Here is a 6,252-nt window from a genome sequence, read left to right as displayed (position 1 = left end):
GATTCATGGGTTACTGGATCGCTTTCTCCAGACTCTACTTGCTCTTGAACATGGCTAAATGGAAATAATTCAACTTGATTAAATAAAAACAAATCCATTTATGGGACAATAATCTCAGAAAGGGCTGCTAGTGTTTTTAATACAGAATTTCTTAGTAAAATGTACTGCTTAGGACATGAGAGAAGGAATTAGGATAATGTTTTCCAGATGATTCTTGCCTGAACCTGAAAACCAACAATAACAGTCACTTACAGGTAACATTACAGATGAGGCATTTCAAACCTGAGTGAGAGAAAGAGTTCAGGAAGAGAGCTCCTTTACATGACGGTGAGTTAAGGGCTCTTCTGTAATCCCATATACTATAATATTTCAAACCAAAACTTAACAATTGTTCATGACCCTATATCAGAACATTTAGAAAATACATTTTGTCCCCTGGAAATCATTTCACATATATTATTTTATCCCTAGATAAGTCAAAACTATCTGCTTAAAATGACAGAAAACTGTGGAATTTAATTTTGAAAAAGTCTGTATCTCTAGACTTCTGGGGCACCTTTTCCTTATCTCTGAAGAGTGAAGAACAGCCATGAAATGAACTCTGGTCCACATGCCTGGGGGACTAAAAGACATCAGATCATGAGTTCAAACCAGTGACTGGGACTACAAATAATTTCAAAGCCAGAGTCTTGTGCCTTTGGACTTAGTTTTTGAGGGACTGACTGTAAATGAACCCCACTATCAAGGCTTTAGGCAATTAATTGGGTTTTCCCAGGTTGGTGATAAGACTTTTAAATAGGAGGAGTTTTGTTTGGCCTTCTTGGTTCCAGCAGGGACATGCAACACCCCAGAGGGAGCGGTGATTTCTGAAATCTGGCCACGCAATACTTAGCAAAGGTTCTCTCACCCTTTGGGTCCCAAATCCTACCCTAACCTCACTACCTAAATAACTGGGTAGATGTCAAAGGAATGCCCACAGGTGCTGGAATGGTTGGACAGAGCAAAGGGGCAACACTGACCATAACCAGGTACCAAGAGAGCCAAAGCAGCTCTTGCCGGGGTGTCTCCACCCATTCCCAGAAAAGAGACCACCAGGAACCAACTCCCAGAAGGTTCTCCTTTGCAGAAAGCCAGAGTCACTGCCCACAGAAGACTGGTTCCTTCAGTGGGCTCTAAAGCCAGACTCTGAGAACCTGCAGAGCTCACGCTCACTCTGAGATTCCACTCACAGCCGGTGACAGAATCTACTTCCCGTAGATGGAGGCCTTGCTCTGTTTCTTAGCCAACTCAATTAATTTGTCGTCCTCATCAGCATAGCATTATCACATCCTCTGCACTCACCTGGTAAAGTTAATAAGCGTTCCAACCACACAGTCATACACGAGTTACCCAGCTACCCCAATGTGGGACTATAAGTCATAATCCCTCCTCAGCCCTACTTCCAACCTAGGTTAATCGCCTTTATCTACTCATGTTATTATTTAATTCTGATTAACCGGTAAACTGAGGCCTTGGATACCATGCTGCCAGTGCTCAACAATACTATAAATGAGAGAAGTGGAGGGGGGCCTCGTCCCTCTCTTTACCTCTCAGCTGTGTGGAAATGAAGGCCTAGGGACAGGATCCCATGTGCATGAAAATTGGGACTTTGGCCATAGGAATATTCATCATCTACTGGATTGCTGGAGAGCACCCAACTTGTGACTGGCTTTAGACACCTGTTCCCTATTGACTCCCCGAAGAATCAGGCATCATGGCTCCGTGGGCACAATCAAATACGATGAATACAATGACTTGCTCTCTAAGGAGCATAAATCCCTTAACAAGCTACCCCTCACAACAACAAAAAATGAAATCACCTTCCTTCAGACAGAAACTCACTTTCCCTTTTCAACCACTGAGATTCTACATGGATGGTACTCTTTCCTTTTCTAGCAAATTCAGGTTTCTAAAAGGTCTACACTTTTGGCCAGGTGGAGAGACTAGTTAAAGTGGTTGATTTGGACCTTTTAGACCCGGGAGAAATTCTAAATGGAAGCTCTAAAAGGAAGGACAAACTGTGTCTGTTTGGTTGGTCCCATTGCCTGCTGTGTGTATGACTGTCCCACACAGATTAAAGAAGATGGCGATTCCTACACCTCACAGGGAAGTCAGCCTACAGAGGGCAGAGCTTGTTCACAAACACACTCTTGTGGCTTGAGGCTCTTCTGGGATGTTGGTCAAAATTAACCTGTGTCATCCCTTTTTAGCCATAGTCAAAACCAACTGAGGCTCCAGTGACACAGCTGGAACTCCTCCTAGCCACTTTCTAAACTCACCATCTTTTTTCATGGCACTGGACTCACAAGTCTCAGAGAATATAGAGATGAAATCAATCTTCAGGTCAGGATTACACTTAGCAGAGGAGACCTACTGAAAAATATTTCTAAAGTCGATCCTGTTGGAAAAGACAGGTAGGTTTGGGATTTCTCCAACAAGCACAGTGAGAACCAGTGAGGCTTCTGGCTTAAAGAACAATTCCAACGGATGAAATGCAAACTAAAGAACTACACAAAATCAGGATATGCGCAGAATTCTGGGATACATTTGATAGCTTTTCTCTCTTCCTCTCATTGTTTTCATTCCTTACTATCAATATAAAAAGTCAGTTCACAAGCTGCATGAACTGTTTCACTCTTGCCCCTTCCTCTAAAACAATAGCCTTTTGTGTAAATATTAGGGTCACTCAGCTCTGTACCTTAGAACCTTATACTTTGGGGTTAAAAGGCAACCTTTTGCAGAAAAGCAGTCTTAAAATAAATACAAAAATACAGACTTTAGCGTTTGGGCTTCACCTAATTCTTTCAAAGAGGGACTGGATAGGGCTCATCAAAAACATGCAAACATGTATTTTCTCTAAATGATGTTTTACAACAATATCTAAACACCCAGTGATCAAGATAAGACAGTGAGCTTTCAGGTTTAACTCTTCCATATACATATTATAAGGGATAATATATACTTTTTAAAAGTCTAAGGTTTTCTTTCCTAAATAACAGATAAAAATATTTTTAAAGTGCATGAATCAATTAAGAAAAAAATAACTAAGAATGGCCTAATTTCAAGTTGCTACCTACTTCCCTTTTAAAGCTACATATTATCTGAGGATTGAGTTTTAATTTCAGAGTCCTGAGGATGTGTTGGAAAGCAACAGAGACTAGAATAAAGTCCTTCCAGAGAGCAGTTTCACAATTACCTTCACTCTGACATGCCAGGTAGAGAAGAAAACATTAGAAATTATAGCCTGAGGGAGAGAGGAAATACAGCATGAGTTTTGAAAGATGGAGACCAAGAAACATTTTTATGAGGACCACCTCCCCAGGTAACTGGCATTGAATGAAATAATTTTGCTAATAAACCAGGAGCTCTCTGACATAGGAGAGCTTATGTCTGTGCAGGGAACATACTCTATTGAATACCTGTCAAAAGGAACAGAATGGCAGAATCATCTTTGTTTAAAAATTAGCAGTTTATAATTTTAACATCTATGTGCTGGATATACATAAGGGTGCTTACTATATACTTCTTTTAAAATTATTTTTAAACATTCCTTTTTTTAAAAAAATTTATCTTATTTATTTTTGGCTGTGTTGTGTCTTCATTGTTGTGCGCGGGCTTTCTCTAGTTGCAGAGAGTGGGGATTACTCTTTGTTGCGGTGCGTGGGCTTCTCATTGCGGTGGCTTCTCTTGTTGCGGAGCATGGTCTCTAGGCACGCAGGCTTCAGTAGTTGTGGCTCGCAGGCTCTAGAGCGCAGGCTCAGCAGTTGTGGCGCACGGGCTTAGTTGCTCCACGGCATGTGGGATCTTCCCGGACCAGGGTTCGAACCTGTGTCTCCTGCATTGGCAGGCGGATTCTTTTTTTGTTTTTTTTTTGCAGTACGCGGGCCTCTCACTGTTGTGGCCTCTCCCGTTGCGGAGCACAGGCTCCGGACGCGCAGGCTCAGCGGCCATGGCTCACGGGCCCAGCTGCTCCGCGGCATGTGGGATCTTCTTGGACCGGGGCACGACCCGTGTCCCCTGCCTCAGCAGGCGGACTCTCAACCACTGCACCACCAGGGAAGCCCGGCAGGCGGATTCTTAACCACTGCGCCACCAGGGAAGCCCTCTTTTAAATTTTGTTTGCTGAAAATATTTTAAAGTAAAATGTTGGGAAAAATTAATACTCTAAACTTTCTAAAAGCCCCGTCTCTCAACAAAGTAGCAAAACTAAACAAACTGAAGAAACTTAAGAACTCAGCCACTCTGTGGAGAGACTTCCAGGCTCTCTCCTACTGTGAAGTACCTTCTTTCCATTGTATGTTAATACTTATTTATCCTCTAAAGAAGACGGTGAAGGTGAAAGCAATGATTTTCATTTGATTATTTGGTTCTGTAAACTCAGATAGGGAGAGACTAAGGAAGTGACTACCTCTTAGGGTCTGGTGGACTATGAAATTCTCAGTAATTACCTGTGTTTGTTAAGTAATATTTTGTCCCTAAAGTTCACTAATTTCAGATACTTAATATAGGATAGTGAATTAATTGGATGGTGAATTAATTTACCTATTTTTTGTGAATGGATCAAAGGAGCACTGACTTGTTAATGACACACCAGTACAGAATGAAATGTAACAATGTCCAGGACTTCAAAAGGGACCAGACAATGAGAGGCACACAGAGGCAATGGGAACAAGTCCCTCAGGCTTCCTTGATGCAACAGAACTAGGATTCCAAAGAAAGTAAGTACAGGCTCTGATGGCAAAAATAAACAATAAATGTTATCCCAGGGAGCTTCCAATGGCCTGACAGCTCCATTTTAAGAGAATGTCAGAAGTCAATAATAAACAGGAAAAATAAGCCAGGCTTTAGCTGACTGGAGAACAGCTCAGTAGAAAATTATTTTATAAAGATTCTACTCAATTAGCTAAGGCGTGATTCAACTTCAGTGATGAAAAGAGCAGTCATACAGTTACCAGATGGGATGACGCAGAGCAAGTTTGCTTTCACTGCCCAAATAGGCAGTCACTAAAATAATTTCTAACTTCTTACAAGGTATATAAATTTGGGCCAGTATAATCCTCTATAAAATGCACTCAAATATAAAATAATGGAGGTATGAGGCCGCTCAGAGGAGGCGGATGCTATGGTGGTCCACAGCATCCTCTCCTACTTGGGGCTTTGCCCCCAGAGGAACAGAAGGTGCGGCTGTATCACCCTTTGTTCATAACGTAGGTGCCACTACAGACCTATTGTGAGAAGCCCTGTTCTTTGAGTTTCTGCTTCTGTGCAGAGGGAAAACTTGGTGTGAGGCACCCACACAAGGAATGAATGAGCTAAAGGAAACATCGTGAAGAAGCTGACTCCTCAGAGCAGGCAAAGGACTTTGAAGTCCTAGAATCACAGGCTGCCTCTGGTTGGCTAGTCAAGTCCTCTGCACAATCTGGGGCAAATGGGCAGATTCCCTCACAATCTAGAATTCCTAACAGGGAGCGCTGGGGTAAGCTGGCATAATCCATCCATCCGAGAAGGGGCAGACTCCTCCCAAAGCATTACAGGACTGACCTGCAGGAGTGGAACATTATCCCTTCCCCACTTCTCCTGAAATCGCCAGCTTTAACTCCACAGAAGAGGTGCCCTCAATGGCTCAGAGCAGATGGAAGCCTTCTGAGAAACAGACAGAAACTGTCTCAAAGGCAAAATGAAATGTGCTTTAAAAATAAATAAAGTAATAATAAATCTAATTATTCCTAAAAATCCTAAGGCAGTAACAGGCTTGACACAAGGGATAAGAAAGAAGGAGGTACAGATAATTGCAGTGGTCCCTTCTCTGCCCCCTCCTCCGCTGGGGCCCTGGGCACCCCCCTGCTCTGGTGACACTGGCTGCAGCACCCTGGGCCTCAGGGCCCACAGGGTGGAAAATGCAGTCGCCAGGGACTAAAGAACAAATACACCAGCAGCAACAGTGAAGTTTCATTATCACCTTTCCTGAGAGACTTTGAACACCAAAAGTTTTGAGCCCTCAACGCAAGAAACCTAAATCCAGAAACTCTGGAAATATGACTGGTTCCAAAGCAAAATTTCTAAATAACACTCCTAAAGACCAAAAAAAAAAAACAGTCGTGGGAAATCTGGAGTGTTGTTTTATTTGTTTTTTTAACATCCTCTCTCAGACTGTACTCCTCCTTCTTCGATTATACAAAAAAAAATAATTTAGTAATACTTGACTTTCAAAAA

Source organism: Lagenorhynchus albirostris, chromosome 1, assembly GCF_949774975.1.
Source record: "Lagenorhynchus albirostris chromosome 1, mLagAlb1.1, whole genome shotgun sequence".
Classification (NCBI taxonomy): Eukaryota; Metazoa; Chordata; class Mammalia; order Artiodactyla; family Delphinidae; genus Lagenorhynchus; species Lagenorhynchus albirostris.
The sequence above is the reverse complement of the archived record's forward strand: the minus strand, read 5'-3'. Positions refer to the sequence as shown.